The following is a 17,527-nucleotide window of genomic DNA, read 5'->3' on the forward strand; positions in this document are numbered from 1 at the left end:
GTCCCAGAAAGGTGGCTGGGTGGCAAGCACCATGGCTGCCCTGCCAGCCTGTTGCAGCATGCTGTTCTGACTCTGCCGCTCCCTGCAGCACATCACTGACTTGGGAGGGAGGGAGGGATGTAGGGAGGGAGAGGAGGGGAACGGGAAGGGGAAGGAGATGGGGTGGAGGGTGGGGGGGAGCAATCTCCTGGATGCCACATATTTCCAGCTGGGTTGGATGGTCACCCTACTGTGGGATAATGCACAAGAGCAGTGCAATAGGAGTCTGCCTTATCTCTGTTATTCCTTAATCCTTTGGATTAGTTTATACCCTAGAGGCAGGAATCATTCTCTATGCTCAGGGGAGCATGGGATCTGTAATGGAGGTCTCTCGCTTTTCACCTCCCAATTTAGAGAAGGGACAACAGGTAAAAATAGAATGCGTGAAACCATAAATAGAGCATATGGAGAAACTGAGGAAATAGAGATAAAAGCAGTTTATGTATATTTGTCATTATGTCCTTTTTGTATGTTTCTAAAATCACAGATATCAGTGTTGAAATTAAGGAGACTAGGTTTCATTATGTTGACACATTTCCCCCATGAGGACAACATTTATCATTACCAAGGATCTTGGTTTTCTCTAATTAAAAAAACAACAACAACAAAAAAAACCAAAAAAAACCCCAACTCTAATTTTTGGATTAAAAACATGGATTTTGGGTTACTTTTTTTAACCTGAAAGTTGAGGATTTTTTTTCATCAGCAAAAAACAGGATCCCTGGTCATCATATACATAATGAAAACCTGGTTTTAATAATTCCATCTGTAACTTACGCTTCACCTTGTAGATATTAGGCTGTGACTTATCACACCATGGAAAGCAAGCATAGTTTTTCAAAGTGACTTTTTGCTTCATCTTGTCGTCTTACAAAATATTCATTAATTTAATTTAATGTTTTTAGGAAACTTCTTTTCACTAGTGTTTAGCAAATAGGGTCTCACTGAGTGCATCTATATGTGCATTTACTGCACAGTAAGAGATTTTTAGACTGGTATCTACATGCGCAGGCATTAAAGCACAGCAACACTGTGTGTGGACTGACTTGGAACTAAAGATAGTTCTGAGTCGGTTCACAGTCACAGTGTTACTGTGCAGTAAGGTATCTAAATATGTGTTACTGCACTGTAGCTAATCGGGTGTAAATTTGATACCTGCATGAAGCAGGTATCAAATTTACACCCAAGTCAGCATAAGTCACCATAGTTACTGTGCAATATGGGTGTGCACATGTACACATGCACCAGTACTGTACAGTAATTTTTGGTTACTGCTCAGTAACCTAAATTACTGCGCAATGAATGTGCATTTTTAGACATGCCCAATGAGTACATCACCTTGGTAGAGCTGATTCAGGACCTGAATTACATACTGAGTTATTGCAGTGACCTGCCACAAGTGACAGCAGGAGAGACAAGGGTACTGCCAGTGCTCTGCCACCTCAGTGACAAGGAAATAGTTGGTTAACATATGCTTGGAAGATCTGAGAGAAATGACCATATTTCAATCTATAAGGGAAGGAAAAAACCCTGACAGGCCAGGTCCATATTGCCCAGGGGGGAAATACTTTTCTTCCAAATCTGGCAATCAGTATGATCCTGAGCAGGAGAGCAAGACCCTCCAGTAGGAATTTCTGGCTTTTTTTAAGCCCTGGCAAGTACATTGAAACACCCCAATTAAAAACCATCCACTTAGCTATAGCTGTGGCCAATGACTCAGGTACTCCAATGTCTCAGATGGAGTAAAATAAACAAACAAATAAACCCAAACTCCAGAAGCCAGTAGCACTCATGAGGGAGAATTTCTGGGCCCAAGTCAGCAGCCAGCAAAAACCATGAGGCACTGGTTTACTAGATGCTTCCCACAGACCCTGGCAGAGTGCAGTTTTAGTGGTCATGCCCAGGACCTGAGGCCTCCTCCTTCACCTATAGTCCCAGCCCATACCTCCAAGTTCATCCTGACATGGGAGTTCAGCAGGGACATGTTCTTCCCCTGCTGGCTGGTGATGCAGTGAGTGCCACCTCCAGCTCTGAGAATGGGGCATTAAATGGTTTTAAAAAAATGAAAAATGGAAATAGGTGTGGACAAAGTGAGGAGGGTGGCATTCTTTTTGTCTGCACCTGGAACTTGGGGAACACCAGCAGCAGGAGGTTCACCTTAAGAAACACCCGCTGCCCCACCAAACCAGGATCCACGGAGGTGCGGTGGGGTGTCACTACATCCCCAGCAATGCTGAGCACACTCTTGCTTAGAACACTGGTTGGTGGACCGGACAGGTGTTCCCAGGCAACCATGGCCAGACCTGGCTGTGGCTTGCCCAGTAGGCCAAGGCACCACACAGCAGTGGCTCCACATCCTTGGCAAGATAGGCAGCCACCAAGGCCTGAGTGCTACCTGCCTGACGGTGTGGTCTGGTGCCTCTGGACCCCGCTATGGAAGCCATGCCCTTGGCCCACATTGACAGCATCTGTGGTAGAGGAGGAGACTGGCTGGTGGATGGAGTGCTGGTATGGGACAGTGGATCCCCCTCTTCCATGTCCCCCCACATCTGCTGTTCTGCCTCCCTGACTGTCTTCACCAGCACCTCCATCCACTGTTTCAGGTTTTGGCTGCTTCATATGCTGCCTTTCACCCTCAGGTCACACATGGTGGCCAGCATGTGGATCGAACTAGACCGCAAGGGATCAAGCTGTTTCCTGATGCTATCCTTCAGTTGCCTCACCAGTGCCTGCATGTCAGGTGACAGCTGCTTGCCCTAGTCAGGAACATAGATCCCCTGGGAGTTCTCCATTTGGTTGTGAAGGTCCTTCACTACAGCAATAACCTGGCTAAGGAGGGCATCGCCAGTACTGAGGGTCTCGGTGGCCTCAAGAAAGGTCTTGAGGACCACCAAGATCTGGGAGATGGTATCCCACTCAGCTCTGTTAAGGGGGCTGCTGATCCCAATCTCCCCAAGCAAGACTCGGTTGCTCTTCCAGCCTCTCGAGCATCAGGTATGTGGAGTTCCACTGAGTCTTCACATTTTGCATGATTTTGTGCTGTGGGATGTTCAGCTCTGCTTGTTTGTACTGCAGCATCTTGCCCCCCTTGATGCTTTGGTGGAAGCAGCCTGTCACCTTCTTGCATTTGGAAATGAGCTTGCTGGTGGTGCTGGCACCGTCACTGGCAATTCGTCACAGTCAGGGATGCCTTCTCCAAGGCATCTGTGACTGTGAGGTGGAACTTGTGTGCCACACAGCAGATACCAACAAATTTGGCATCATGGACTGCCTTGACCATATTGGCCCCATGGGTGAGCTCGTCCTGCCCAATAAGCCACCCCTGCACCAAGCAGTTCATGGCCCCCATGATCCCTGTTGCCATGTGGGACTCATCAATCACCTGGGCTTGAAGGATAGCCCTCTGACAGCCTGACTGGTTGCACTAGTGCCCTGTGAGGGAGAGGTAGGCGTAATCTCCACCCTGGCTGCTCCAGATGTCCAAGGTGAAGTGTAAGGCCACCTGTAGACTTGCCTTGCACAGCTTCTCCCTCAAGTACTCCCTGCATGCCTCATACAGGGAGGGCACCACCATTCTGCTGAAGGTGGTGCATGGAGGCATTTGGTATAATGGGGACACAAGTGCCATGAGCCTCCTGATCCCTGGCCAGTTAACTAAGGAAAAGGGCTGGCCATCCACAGCAAGCATCTCCCCAATGCTCTAGGTGATCTTGCTTGCCTTTCAGTGAAATGGGGGTGGAGGAGACTGTCATGCTGGTGCTTGTTGTCATGGTGGTAGTGGGGCAGGGGGTTATAGCTGGTGCTCTTGGAGGGGATGCAGACTCAGGCAATGGCACTGGCACTGCTCCCCTCTCCTTGCTGCCTGTAGAACTAGTGGAAGCCTCATGCCTGCTTGTTGTAGCAAAGAGGCTGCATCTCAGTTGGGATGGGGGGTGGAACTTATACCTCTCCATCTACCCCCTCTTCTGCCCCTCTTTGAAGGCTTGCCAGCTGCCTTTCCAGCACGCTTCACGTTTTGTTTCATAGGGTCTTGTCTTTGCCTTTGTGCTGGAAAATCTGTCTCTTCTTCTATAATGTTATCTGATTTATGTAATATATGTAGATAAGATAATTGTATGTATGTATTTATGTAATAAATAAAATAAAAAGATATACATGTAAATGTATGTGTTCCTATATAAATTCTATACTATAATATGCAATATAATTATGCTGTGCTCACAGTTACTGGCCAGCTATGCAGTTAATATCAAAACAGTCCTTCCCCCTCTCTTCCCCCTCCCTCACCATACTTTCTGTTTCCCTGCAGGCAAGCCCAGCTTCAGCTTCAAAACTCGAAACATTTTGAAACTTTTGAAACGTTTCTACTGCTCTCGTTTCATTTTGAGGCTGTTTCAAAGCCCCTCGTTTCATTTCAATTTCGCTGTTTCAAGCTCAAAATGAGTTGAAACAGTGTTGAAAGGAAACAGCTGGTGAAATTTCGCACAACCCTAATGACTATACATGCTGCTTGTTGAGCTAGAACACCTTGTCCTATCATGCCACCCTTTTTGTTAATGTATATGGTTCTTTCTTACAGCAATTCAGGTTCTTTGCTCCTACCTTTTTTGCTTGAAGAACCATTTCAAAACAGCACTCAGAGGACAGTTAGAAAATTTCTTTTTAAGTCCCACCACAATTTATCTGTAGCCAGTGTGTTGCCATTTCATCTTCTGAAAGTGTTGTTTTCCATCCTAAAAGCCTTTTTCCCTTTTCTAATATTCACCCTATGAATGTACTCGTATAGAGTAATTATATTCCCTCTCAACTTCTATTTTGCTAAACTAAACAAGAATCTTTAATCTTTAAATCATTAATCTTCTTTCTAACGCTCTCCATTCCCTTAACTTTCTTAGTGGCCCTTCTTTGGACTAATTCCAATTTAAATTAATTTTTGAATACTGGTGACCAGAACTGCACACACTATTATAAATGGTGGTCTTGCCAGTGCCTTATATAATGGTACTAGCATCTCTTTGTCTCTACTGAATATAGTAGGCAACCATCAATCCTCTAGATCATGGTGTACATGTAAGAGGTCTAGTCAGATGCCTAATGAATTTGTTTGTGGTTGAGAAGCCCAATTTTAGAATGACACAGCTTGTTACAAGTTTCACAGATCCATATGTTGTCTGAGTTGGAGTCCAAAAGTTTACAGCATGATGCTTTCTTCTTTCTCATTTTGCTTCCATCCTCTGGAGCAAAGCTGGTTCATACTGAGCAGCACCCAGTGCTACATGCTCCCTCCAGAGTGGATGGGATTCTGCACCCTGCTCCTAGCTTTCTACATTGATGCTGATCAACTTCATATACTTTTTCACACATTATAGTACTGCCATAGAGGGTCACCCCACTTTCTAGAGCCATCTTGAATCTTGCTATATAAAATATTCGTGAGGATATGGTCTCCTCCCATTCTCCTGACATGTCCAACCCATCACAACTTCCTCTTCTTGATAGTGGTTTCTAAGGGCACGTCTACACATTGCCCTACAGTGACACAGTGATGTGCTATATCACCGTAAAGTGTGCTATGGTGATGCAGTGATCATGTGTGTCTACGTGTTACTGTCAGCTATGTCGCTGTAGTGGCATACTCCCCAGGTATAGCGCACCGCTACAGCAACAGTGGCAAAATTTACCCATGCGCCGCATGCATAGTGCAGTAACTGTCTGTACTGTATCATGCTTTAGTATTTCCAAAAGGAAGTACTAAAGCAGAGCACCGTAGCAACATCACTGTATGATGACATGTAGATGTGCCCTAAGTGTGTCAGTTCTGCATGCTGCAGTACCTCTGTGTTTGGTATTCTGTCTTCCCACTTTATTTTCAGGATCTTATGCAGACATCTCATATGGAAGGTATTCAGTCTCTTCATGTGCCTAGCACATGTAGTCCATGTTTCTGAACCATAAAGCAGGGATGACAGCATTCAAGTCTCATAGATTTGAATCTTTACCTTAGCTAATAGTTTGCTGTTATTCTATGCATGTTTCTGTAATAGCCTGAAATTCTTAGCTGCTTTTTCCATTCTGTTAGTCACTTCAATATGTAGGCCAAGATTTTTGCTGATTATAGACTCCAAGTAGCGAAAACTGTTAATGACACCAAGAGATTTCTCCTCCAAGGTGATGTCATATATTGGTTCTTCCACCCCTTGGTACATGATCACACTATTCTTGGGACTAATTGCCATCCCAAAGCTCTTGCACGACCCAGAAAATCTGCCCAAGAAATTTTGCAGGGAAGATTCAACCAAAGCCGCATCATTTGCAAACAGAAAATCTCTCAGTACCAGTTCTTTCACCTTGGTTTTCTCTCTGAAACTTGTGATGTTGAACAAGCCTTCATCTAGTCTGGTTCTAAGATAAATGCGACCATTGCTGTCTTTGAATGCATTAAGAAGCAGGAATAAAAAGTAGATGTTAAAAAGCACAGGGGCTAAGACACACCCCTGCTTCACCCCATTGTTGATGACAAAGGGTTTTGATTATTTATTTTTGTACAGTACAATTGCCTTCATACCTTGATGTAATAAACAAGTGATGTTCAACAGTTTGGGAGAACAACCCAATTTCTTCAGAACAGTAAAAAGGCCCTGTTTCTTGACTGCATTGAAGGCCTCCATCAGATTAATGAAGGCTATGTACAGTGACATTAATTTTTTTTTTTCTACACTTCTTGCAGTTGCTTGACCAAAAATATCATATGAATGGTGGAACGTCCAAAGTGAAAACTGCAATGACTTTCAGGATTGATTCTTTCAGCTAGAGATTACAACCTAGGGAGCACAATGCGAGTGACAAATTTTCCAATGATGTTCAACAGGGAGATACCTCTATAGTTGTGAAAGTTGCTTCTATCCCCTTTGTTTTTGTATAATTGTACAAACAAAACATATAATCTGCATAATACAGGCTAAAATTATTCTAACTTTTTTTTTCACAGCTGCATTGCACTGGCAGCTCACGGTCATCCTATGATTGACCAATACACTCAGGGTCTCTCTCTTCCTCAGATGGCTCCTGTCTATGCACCCCCAATTTATAGCTGAAACCTTATTCATCTCTAAGTGCATGGCATTGGCCTTCATACTGTTAAAAATTATTGCCTTTCTAATTGCCCATCCCACATGCTTATTTAAATCTTCATGTATAATAATTTTATATAATAACATTTTGTATTAGCAATAACGCCAAACTCAGTGGAGAAGAATCAGTGTCCCAGAGCTTTAGGATCTTCCCAGAATCTTTTACCAAGTGTCCTGGAAACAGCAGGAAGTGCCTACATTATTGGACTCCAGAGGCCACCACACTGGACACCCCTTTTTTGGTGCTATGAATTTTGCATTTCCTTTGGCACACTGCTTCAGCAGAAGGGGCAGAGAGTGCTGCCTTTCTCTCTATCTTCGAAGTGGGGGAAGTGGTCTTGAACCCTTTCAGGCTGAGTAGGACATTAAACTCAATTTTTTTCTCTGCCTGAGCAAGTAGTGTATTTACTAGGACATAAAAAAACACTGGGTAGCAGCAATTTCCCCTTTTCCACTTTCACCTCCTCCTCCATATTGAATGAAAGTGGCTATGACTGCTGTCCTTTGTATAGAATTTAATGCTGTCAGCATGTGTTAGGTGTGATCTGACGGTGCTTTTACAGGTTATCTTTAAAACATTTTAAATCACTGGACGCATCTACACAAGACACTAACTGCGTAGTAGACAAATAATACTGCGCAGTAGCATGTCACAGTATGAACAGTGCTAATACACTACCGTACAGTATTATTAGGCTACTGAACAGTAGTCTCACTAAAAAGACATTTACCAGTGCTGCAGTTAATTCCAGTTACTGCACATGTTTTTAGTACTTGTATAATCAAGTACTAAATAAATGCACAGTAACCACTGAGCAGTACCATCTCGTGTAGATGTGCCCTGGGGAATGTTATGTCATCATAAAAGTAGAACAGTTTCAAGGCAATCCCAGGTAAAGGCTTAATGCCATCTCAGACCAACAGAGTTGTGATTTATCACTTAAGGGCCCAGTGAGCAGAAGCATGGGCAGGAGCCAGAAGTTTATACCTCCTCTGAGGTAGAAGAGGAGGAAGGAGGGTGATATGTAGCTTGCAGGCAGGGAAACCACCATGTGGCTTCCCTTACTCTGAAGCCAGCAGCAGAAACCAGATGGAGCTGTGGGTTGGAGGAGAAAAATCTTGAAAAAAAGGCAGGGGGGGGGGAAGTAAAGAGAGAGGAGCATAAAAATGTTTGTTTATTTTCGTAGAACCCAAATCTTACACTCGTTTCACTAAATTGGGATTAGGTTGGGAGTGGGGGGTGTTGTAGGTTTAGCACTCACACCATGGCAAAATTGAGCCCCAGTGGGCTCATTGTATGCCACATCAGGGCAGGAGTTGGGTTAGCACCCACACCAGTTCAGAGCTGCAACCCAGCACCTTGCTGCATGCATGCCACACCACTAGCAGAGCTGAGACCTATGGGCTTGCTGCATGGGTGCTGACAGCCATTTCAAATCATAGTATCATAGTTTCATAGTTGGTAGGGTCAGAAGGGACCTGAGCAGATCATCAAGTCTGACCCCCTGCCATGGCAGGAAAGAGTACTGGGGTCAAATGACCCCGGCAAGGTGTTCATCCAGCCTCCTTTTAAAGACCCCCAGGGTAGGAGCCAGCACCACTTTTCTCAGAAGTTGGTTCCAGCTCCTAGCCATCCTGACAGTGAAGTAGTGCCTCCTGATATCTAGTCTGAATCTACCTTCTGCCAGCTTGAATAACTGTTCACTTCAAATGAACACTGTGGGTGAGGAGGAAGCTGAGCTGCAGTAGGCAGCAGCAGTGGGGAGAGATGGATTGGGTGGGGATGAAGATGGTTGCTCAGTGCTAATAGCCAATTGCCCATGATCCTTAGCAGTTAATTAGCTTTTCAATTGCTGCCCCTGCATTAGTAGCCTGCCAGCTAAGTGCATGGGGTCACTAGAACAAGCAACAAACTGGTAAATTGCAGAGTCCTAGTTGCTCAGTGGTCAGGGTATGCTGGGGTCATGGCCCATGGGGGTGGGAGGGAGTGTTGGCTTGGGATCAGCACTACCCATTGGGCAGTAGAGTTCAGAAGGCTTGAAAGTTTGCCCATGGGACTAGTGAGGGCTGGGAATGGTATATCCTGGGATGCTGGGGGAATGCAAATACAGTGTTTTATCACCCACCAGCAAACTAACAATACCCTGGAACAGCCTGGGTAAAACAGATCAAAGATAACCCTTACTTGAATTGGCATAACTTTAAAATGTTTAGAAGGTACTTAGTATAGGTTAACACCTTTTGATGGGTGAATGCTCCCATTTTAAGTGCCTTTATGACAATTTAAAGGTAACCTGTAACACCACCCCCCCAAGTATGCCTACAGATTAGGCCCTGTAGGCAGCTCAGGTGCAGGAACACCTATATCCTGAATCTCCAACAGGTTTTGATGTCAGATAAGGAATGAAATTTTCAGCTTAGCTAAAATGCCAAATTAACTTTGCTGATGAAGACATAAGCACCTGTGACCCTCAACTGCCTAAGCAGTTAAATGAAAGCTTTATTGATCAGGAGGGATCTTGGTTTTCTCTGATTAACACCCCCCCCCCACCAATTTTCAGATTAAAAAAAGCAACCCAAAATCCACATTTTTCTGTGATTTAAAATGAAACGCCACTAATATATATTAGTGGTGTTTCCTTTTGATCATGGAAAAGCATGGATTTTTGGGGTTACATTTTTAATCTGAAAATTGGGGATTTTTAATCGGAGAAAACTAGAATCCCTCTTGGTCAGTCATTTGGATTTAGGCACTCAAATTCTGCCTAAATTATACTTTAGGTGCCTAAGTGTTTTAGCTTTGGACCAAAATGTATCAACGTGGGGGATGACTGCAAAATAAGTCGTGTGCTGTAAATTCATTCTATTTTTTGCATATGTGTTTCTTCATGTTGACAAGACCTAGGATTCTACAACTGATTCCTGCCTCTAAAAACATAACCCTTTCTAGTACATCTTCCACCTCTTCTCTTGAAAATATAATTTCACACCTCTTATTCTCATAAAAGAAAGCAGCAACCTTCAATGTTTTATCCAGAGAAGCCATTTTTCAAGATTTAATTGCCAATACACAGAAGTGTTTTAAGCAAACACAAAGCTGTGGAACATAAGTGTTGTTAGATTTTCTGCCAAACCTGGAAGGCAACACCTGAAATTAATTAATGTTGAATAAGAGACAGAGTTTTATATTGTATCTTATCTTGTATGGTAGATGAATATGTAGTTGCAACATATAAGTGGTGGAAGTGCATTGCTGAAGAAGGCTTTTAGCTGAAACTTGCTGCTTTTTCTCATTTATATAAACAGAAACTATCAACTTAGAGTAAGTCTTTAATATCTATTTGGAATCATTGTTTTTTTTTCTAATGAATAAGTTTTGAGAATTTTTAACATGCATATGCTAAACTATTTGGGGGAACTGCATGTGTTAAGTTTCTCATGCATTCTGTGATACTAACAAATCAAATCATTAAGAATTGAGATAATTTAAGATGAATAGTTTCTTATTTTTGGCATGTAACACACAAAATTGACTCGCATTAGGTGGGGATATGTGTGTGTGGTCGGTTGCAATTAGAACTGTACATTAAACACGATGATGGTCAAAGCTGTATCTCTGGCTTCTTATTATAAACTTACGGAAAACCCCAACAGTGTTCATTCTCTCAACCTCATGATTTATGAACCTTTCTAACTGAAGAACTTTGTCTCTTTTTTGCTGCTACTAGTTTTTCTGTCTGTTTTGACAGGCCAGATTTTTTTTTTCAAACAGTTTATTTTTTCCTTCACAGCTGTGTAAATAATATAGAAAAAGCCGTTCTCTGAAATTTCTAAAAAAATAAATAATTGTATAAAAAGGTCAAAGAGAATTGAGAAAAAGTAGTTAATATCAAAATGTTATAGGGACAGTGTTGTATTGGTTTTGGCCCAAAATTTAGGTTCAGTATAAATAATGCTTTTAACCCCATTCTCCCCAAGATGAACAAGGTAGTCCCTCCTCTTCAAAGGAGATAGATTTGTGTTTCTCATTGAACACTACTCTGCAGTCCAAGTATTTGTTTCATGAAAGCTAGAAATTAAGCTCATATAAATATGATCTAAAAATAAAAGTGAAACCAGGTTATCTAAGTAGACTGAGGTAGTTAAAGTGAATAGTAAAATGTGAAATTTGAAACCAGTTTTTATTTTGATGACTCAGTCCTGCAAACACTGACTGTTTGTTATCATGTTTATTTCTATTGACTTCAGGGTCCCTACATTCTGTTAGTAACTTGGGTTAGGAGGTCTGAAACAGCAAAGAAGCGTATCTTAGTTACTTATGTTTTATTAGCAGTAGTAGACTTGACTTATTTAAAAATGGATCTCTCTGGGAATACTAGGTACGTGGATAAAAAATGGGTTATAATCAATACTCAAAACATATGGGGCGAGTCCATATGTGTAGAGGCACAAATAGCAACGGCACAAATTTGTGCCCCATTGCATGCCCCTGCACATGTGCTTTGGCGTGCAGAAAACTATCCCAGGTGAAAGTAGGAGAGGCTGGGGCCAGTACCTGTGGTACCCCAGCAATATTACCTGGTGTCCTGGTGCAGCAGGGGCACAGAGCTGGCAGCATGGAGCCTGGCCAGCAGCCAGAGCATTGCTCTGGATGGCCAGCCCTTTGTGTGTTCCTTTTGTGTCGGGGCCCACCTATGGAAGCCAAGTTGTAATATCTTTACCCATCTGAATAGCATTTTGCAGCCAGTACTGATGTTGCATGGAAAGATGTTGCACTGTAGCCCATTCTGAAGCAAATCTAAATTGAGACTGTACCCAGCATTCAATGTAGATACAGCCCCATAAAACCGATGTTGAAATTGATAGTATCTATCAATAATATTAGTAATATACAATAGTAGGATGTTGCAATTTTCCCTAAATCAAGAATTATAGTTTCATAGATGTTCATTCATTATAAACACAGATAACTCAACGATAGGATTAATATTTGTAGGGTTTTTTTAAAACTTAAATTTAATTCTAGATTTTATTTATTCTATATTTAATGTGCCTTGATCAGACATTTATATTATTAATAAAGATAACAAAATTTAAGGTTGTTTTATAACAATGTCTTCATAATGAAAGATATAATTTTAGTACAAAAGCAACCTTATTTTTGTAGCCAAAACCTACCTCTGGGTGTCTGTCCACTGAAGGATCTTCAGTATCAATCTCCCTGTAGCTACCCCCTGTATCTAGTCCTTGTTGGCTTATTGATGAGCAGTGATCCTAGTTTTCTCTGATTAAAAAATCTCCAATTTTCAGATTTTGAATTAAAAAATGTAACCCAAAAGCCACATTTTTCCATGAACAAAATAAAACGCCACTTATATAATATATTAGTGGTGTTTTATTTTGATCATGGAAAAATGTGGCTTTTGGGTTACATTTTTTAATCTAAAAATTGGGAATTATTTTTTTTTTTTTTTTAAATCAGAGAAAACTAGGATCCCTGTTGATTGTCAGGCCAAATTCTTCATCCCAGGCACAAATGTTATAATTGAAGGAATTGACCTTGTTTGACCATTTCTGCTAAACTGCTGGTCCCACCCTGGAAAAAATAAGCTAGACTTGATCTCTCCCTCAGCACCAACATCAACAAAATACCTGATTTCAAAGTGATGGCAATAATGGTGATAGGAACTTTGATGTGCTCCATCTCTGGTGGTTGTCGTATGGGAAGCAGAGAAGGTAAACAGGTCAAACAGGAATACATGGACTAAAGGACCATGGAGACAATGACAGTCATGGACATATGTAAGTATATCATACTAACTCAAATCCAAGATGAAGTTTTTTTTGTTTTTTGTTTTTTTTCTGTTCAACATGGGGGAGGGGGGAAGCCCCTTGCCTTGAATTTGAGTACAAGGTAGGGGGAAAGGTGGCTCATGCAGTTCTGGCCCCTATCGGGGCTCACACTTGGGTTCAGCATCAGAGTCACAGTTTCTACCTTCCTGTGCTGCCTCCCCCCACCCCATATGCCTGCTACTGCTGTCTCTTCCTGCTCCATCTGCCCCTGCCACTTACCCTTAATTGTGTCTCTGGCCCTTCTCCACCTTGGGACATGGAGCACATAGAGCACATGGTGGCTCTAGCCCTCACCTGGCCAAGTATCAGTATCAGTGGCAGTGGCTCCAGACTCAACTCCAGCTCCAACTTGGAGCTGGGGCCAGAGCTGCTGCCACCACAACCACTATTGCATAGCTGGGTGGATGCTGGAGCCATGATGTGCTCTATGCCCCTAGCCAGAGTGGGACTGGAGCTAGAGCCATGACTGAGGGTAAGTGGCAGGGGGCAGGCAGCGGGGGTGGAGGGAAGGTGGTAAGTAGGAGGGGAAAGTGTCAGTGCCAAGGGAATAGGGAGTGTAGTGTAACTAGCAGTGGATAACCAGTGCACAAGCCTTCAGCACCAAGGTAAATGGGGCACTTTTGACACAAGTCAGAGCAACAAGCAGAGAGGGACTGGAGTGGAGCTGCATGGTGGTTGGGGCCTTGAAGATAGATGCTACCAAATTCAGGGTTGTCATGGTATGTGGGTAGTAGAATTTGGTAGCATAGAGTCATGGCAGGAATTGTAAGGGAAGTTAAACTCCTGGCAACTGAAGATGCTATACTGACACTTCTTCCTAGCAGGAGCATCATCTCTTATGGTAGTACTAGGCTTTGCACCCAGGGCACAAATCTCATCAGTTATGCCTCCGCTAACATTTGACTAAGTTAAAACTGGCAACACAAACTTGTGAAGTTTGTTTCCACTCCCCACCTCTTGCCCAACAGTGAGGGGGAGCAATTAAAGAACACAGGAAGACAGAGTTGCTCAGTGACTATTGTGCATCATTCTTCAAAATAAATGAATGAATTAATGTACCAAGACCAGAGGGCTAACAAAAAAAATAAGCAAAGAAAGAAAAGGGCTGTGGGCTGCGGTAATGAAAGAGTGCACTGGACAGCTACTGACAAATCTGAATGAATTTAAGTAATCTGAACCTGATTAAATTAGATTAATTTCAGAATACTGAAGGGCACTTCAGTAGTTTTTGAAGAAGCTGCTGAACTCCTCTCCCCAGCTCCACATCCCCCCCAGCTCTGGCTGTGGCAAAGCCGAGCCAAGAGGCTTGGGTGGGGTGTGGGAGAAGGGGGGCCTCCATTCCTCCACCCCTGGCTTGAGCCTTTTGACAGTAGCAGCATGCAGCTTTCCAGCTTGAAGTTTCTAGATGGGCTTTGCCGTGACTGGAGGTAGAGGGTGGAAGGTGGAATGGAGCCCCCTTAGCTCTTGGGCTCCCCCAAGTACACTGTCTCAAGTATTGGGGTGATAAGTAAAAGTTTCCTGACCTAGGTTTCCAGAAGATAGAAGCAGGAATCCTCTCTTGTTTCCTGGGGTAAATCCTTTATGAGTTTATCTAATTACTCCTGGTTTTACACCATAGGGTCCCCTTTAGGAGTTTGTATAACACCTCCCTGGACGTTACATTGTTGATCTCAGGACTGATGTTCTCAGGCAGCAAAATTAAAAAAAACCCCAACAGTTTGAACAGAAAATCATCCGCAGACTAGAACGTGTTAAATAGGTTTAAACCCCTCCTTTCTTCTTAAGTCCTTGTGACACGATATTTAGCAGAATTCACAGATTCATTGGTATCTGACAAGGGCTATGCTGTGAACACTTCTGCTCTGGCCTTGCACTTGTAACCTCTATGCTATCAACAGTGGACCTTAGCACCTTCACCACCCCAGTTCCCTAGCAGGCTTAAGCAGATTCTTATCCCATCACCTGGATTATCTTTTGTGATCCCTTTATTCCTGTGATTCTTTCAGTGACGTACTGTGGGTCTCCGGTGCCTGGGGGCCAATGCTTGTATTTGCATCCCTTCCTCTCCCTCCTCTCTGTTCTTCTTGTAGCAATACTTAGTCACGTCACACAATATGAACTCTGAAGGTCCCGGCTGGCACCCCGCCCAGGCTGGTGCCTGTGGGCCATGCCCCGCCCGCCCGTTGGTCTGCCACTGGGTTCTCTTCATGTTTGCTGCTCCTCCCACTCATTCCCTCTTTCTTCCTCTCCTCACTCCATTCTAGTTTATACACATTCTACTATGCTTGTCCTTTCACAGCATCTGATGAAGTAAACGTGAATTCATGAAAGCTTATGTTTTATATATCGCTTTACTTAGTCCAGAAGATGCATATCTACTTTGTCTTCTGCCTGACTTTAGACTAACACAGCTAATTACCTCTCATTGAACATATCTACAGGTACACTTTAATGCACAGAAGACTTTTTTATTGTGCATTAGAGCATCACAACAGAAACCGTGCTAATACACTAATGCATAGTAAAATTAGGCTACTTTTATGAGCCGCCTTTGTATGTATGTTTTTCCTCCCTCCCCATCTTATCTCCACCAGCAGGTTTTGAAACAGATTCCCTCCTCCTCTCTCAGACTACTTTGTGCTTAAGTAAAGCAAGTCATATTGAGTGTCTGTTTATACTCTTCTCACAGGAAGAGGTGCCGATGGCTCCTTATAGAAGAAGCCTTAAAGGCTGGTGAAAAGGAGGAGAGATGATATCTGCTGAAGCACCCTAGGGCAGCATAATTCAATACGAGTCACAGAGAGCCCCCCTTGTGGAGAGCTGGGGGCAGGAGGGCAGAGAGCAGTCTACCCTGGGATGCTGGAGGACCTGGCCAAACTATCACTTTGTGTGACAGGTCATACGTTCAAATTAAAACTTAATAGAAACCATACAAAAATGTTCTACATTTTTCAAGCAACATCTTTGTGGTGGTTGGCCATTTTTATGACTGGGTTGCAATTTTTATTGTGTAATAAATACTTTGCACATCTAGCATATCAAATCCATTATGCAATGAACCAGTTAATCGCACAGTAAATGTGGCATGTGTCAAGTGAGTTTCCTATTCATTTCACTCCTTTTTAGGTTACAAAATCTTTGGGTTATAGGGTTGTCCTCTTACTATAGTCATGCATGGTGCTTAGTATAATGGACTAGTGCCTTTGTTGGGACTTCTTGCTATTACTGAGCATGTTTTCAAATCAGTGTAAACAGGAGCAATGGATTAGCTTAGTTGGCTAGAATGTAGTGCTACTAAAGTTACAGGTTTGATTCTCATATGGGACACAAGACCTTTCATGCAGGGGTTTGGACTAAATTAATTTTTTTCAATCTGTAGTCTGCGCGCGCACACACACACACACACACACACACACACACACACACACACACACACTCTCTTATGCTTGATACCAACATACAATCAATTTTTTACAATCCTCTATAAAAATTTGCTTCATTTGTGTCTTTGTCCTGTCTGTCATGCTCAAAAACCCATATTTGCGCTCACTTTTCTGGACTTTTAGTGATTTGATTTCAATTTGTTATGGTGTACTCTCAGTATCCAAGCAAAAATTGTCCCTTAACACCCTTACTGTAGCTTTAACACATAACACCCTTACCAAGGTGAAGCAGAGAATAGATGGCAATTGAATGCTGAAAGAATGGCAAGAGTAAGACAAAACAAAACAAATGAGCAAAGAGGATGTCGTAGAAGAGATGCAATGGAAAGGCAAATGGTTTGCAGAGGCAAAGAAGACAGGTTGAAAGAGTAGACAACAATAGATTAACTGAAGACAAGATTGGGGAACATGTCTCTAGTGGGTTATGGAATAGAGAAAATCCCACACAATTTACTGATTCGTTTTGATGCACTGGCTGGGGGAGTAGTTAACTGATTGCACGATTTCACAATGATTACACACTTAATTTATACAACACAATTTTATTTTAAAACTCTTTGCTACGTATATAACACTGCTTAGCTTTAAGAAACACCACAGACATTAAAAACACAATAATTACATATATCAGAAACAATGCTTCGAATGCACTTCCTTCCCAAACAATACTATAAGAATTAGTGTTACAAAAACAACTACAATTACAACTAAAAGTTAAATTTGAATCAACACTATTATTTTTCATAATATACTTACAATCCTAGAATTCCAAGAAGCCAAATACCAAAATATGGTTTCATTCCTCAGTAGTACGATTCAATGGGTTGGCCTCAGTAGTACGGTTCAATGAAATGGGCTCAGCAATACAATTCAATAGGCTGGCCTCAGCAGTGATAGGACTAAGTCCCCTTCCTTCAGTCCTTTTCAGGTGCTCCGCGGCTTCAGCGTGAACTAAGAGATTCATGTTCACGGAGAGGGTGGTTTCAGGTGATCAGTCCGAACCGGGCTATACTTGCGATTTTTCCTTCGTTGTTCTACAAGTATAGTCACCTCCAAATTGGG

The 17,527-nt window shown here is 42.6% G+C and overlaps 1 long non-coding RNA gene across 1 annotated transcript in view; it reads left to right on the plus strand.

Annotated features, from left to right (window-relative positions):
* LOC132248308 (uncharacterized) overlaps positions 1 to 16,021 on the plus strand; it is a 31,153-nt gene extending 15,132 nt beyond the window's left edge. The window contains exons 2-3 of the long non-coding RNA XR_009459476.1: positions 12,802 to 12,971; positions 15,712 to 16,021. This is a non-coding gene — a long non-coding RNA (uncharacterized LOC132248308). The remainder of the gene's footprint in view (positions 1 to 12,801; positions 12,972 to 15,711) is intronic.
* Positions 16,022 to 17,527: the final 1,506 nt, after the last annotated feature.

Source organism: Alligator mississippiensis, chromosome 2 (genome assembly GCF_030867095.1).
Source record: "Alligator mississippiensis isolate rAllMis1 chromosome 2, rAllMis1, whole genome shotgun sequence".
Classification (NCBI taxonomy): domain Eukaryota; kingdom Metazoa; phylum Chordata; order Crocodylia; family Alligatoridae; genus Alligator; species Alligator mississippiensis.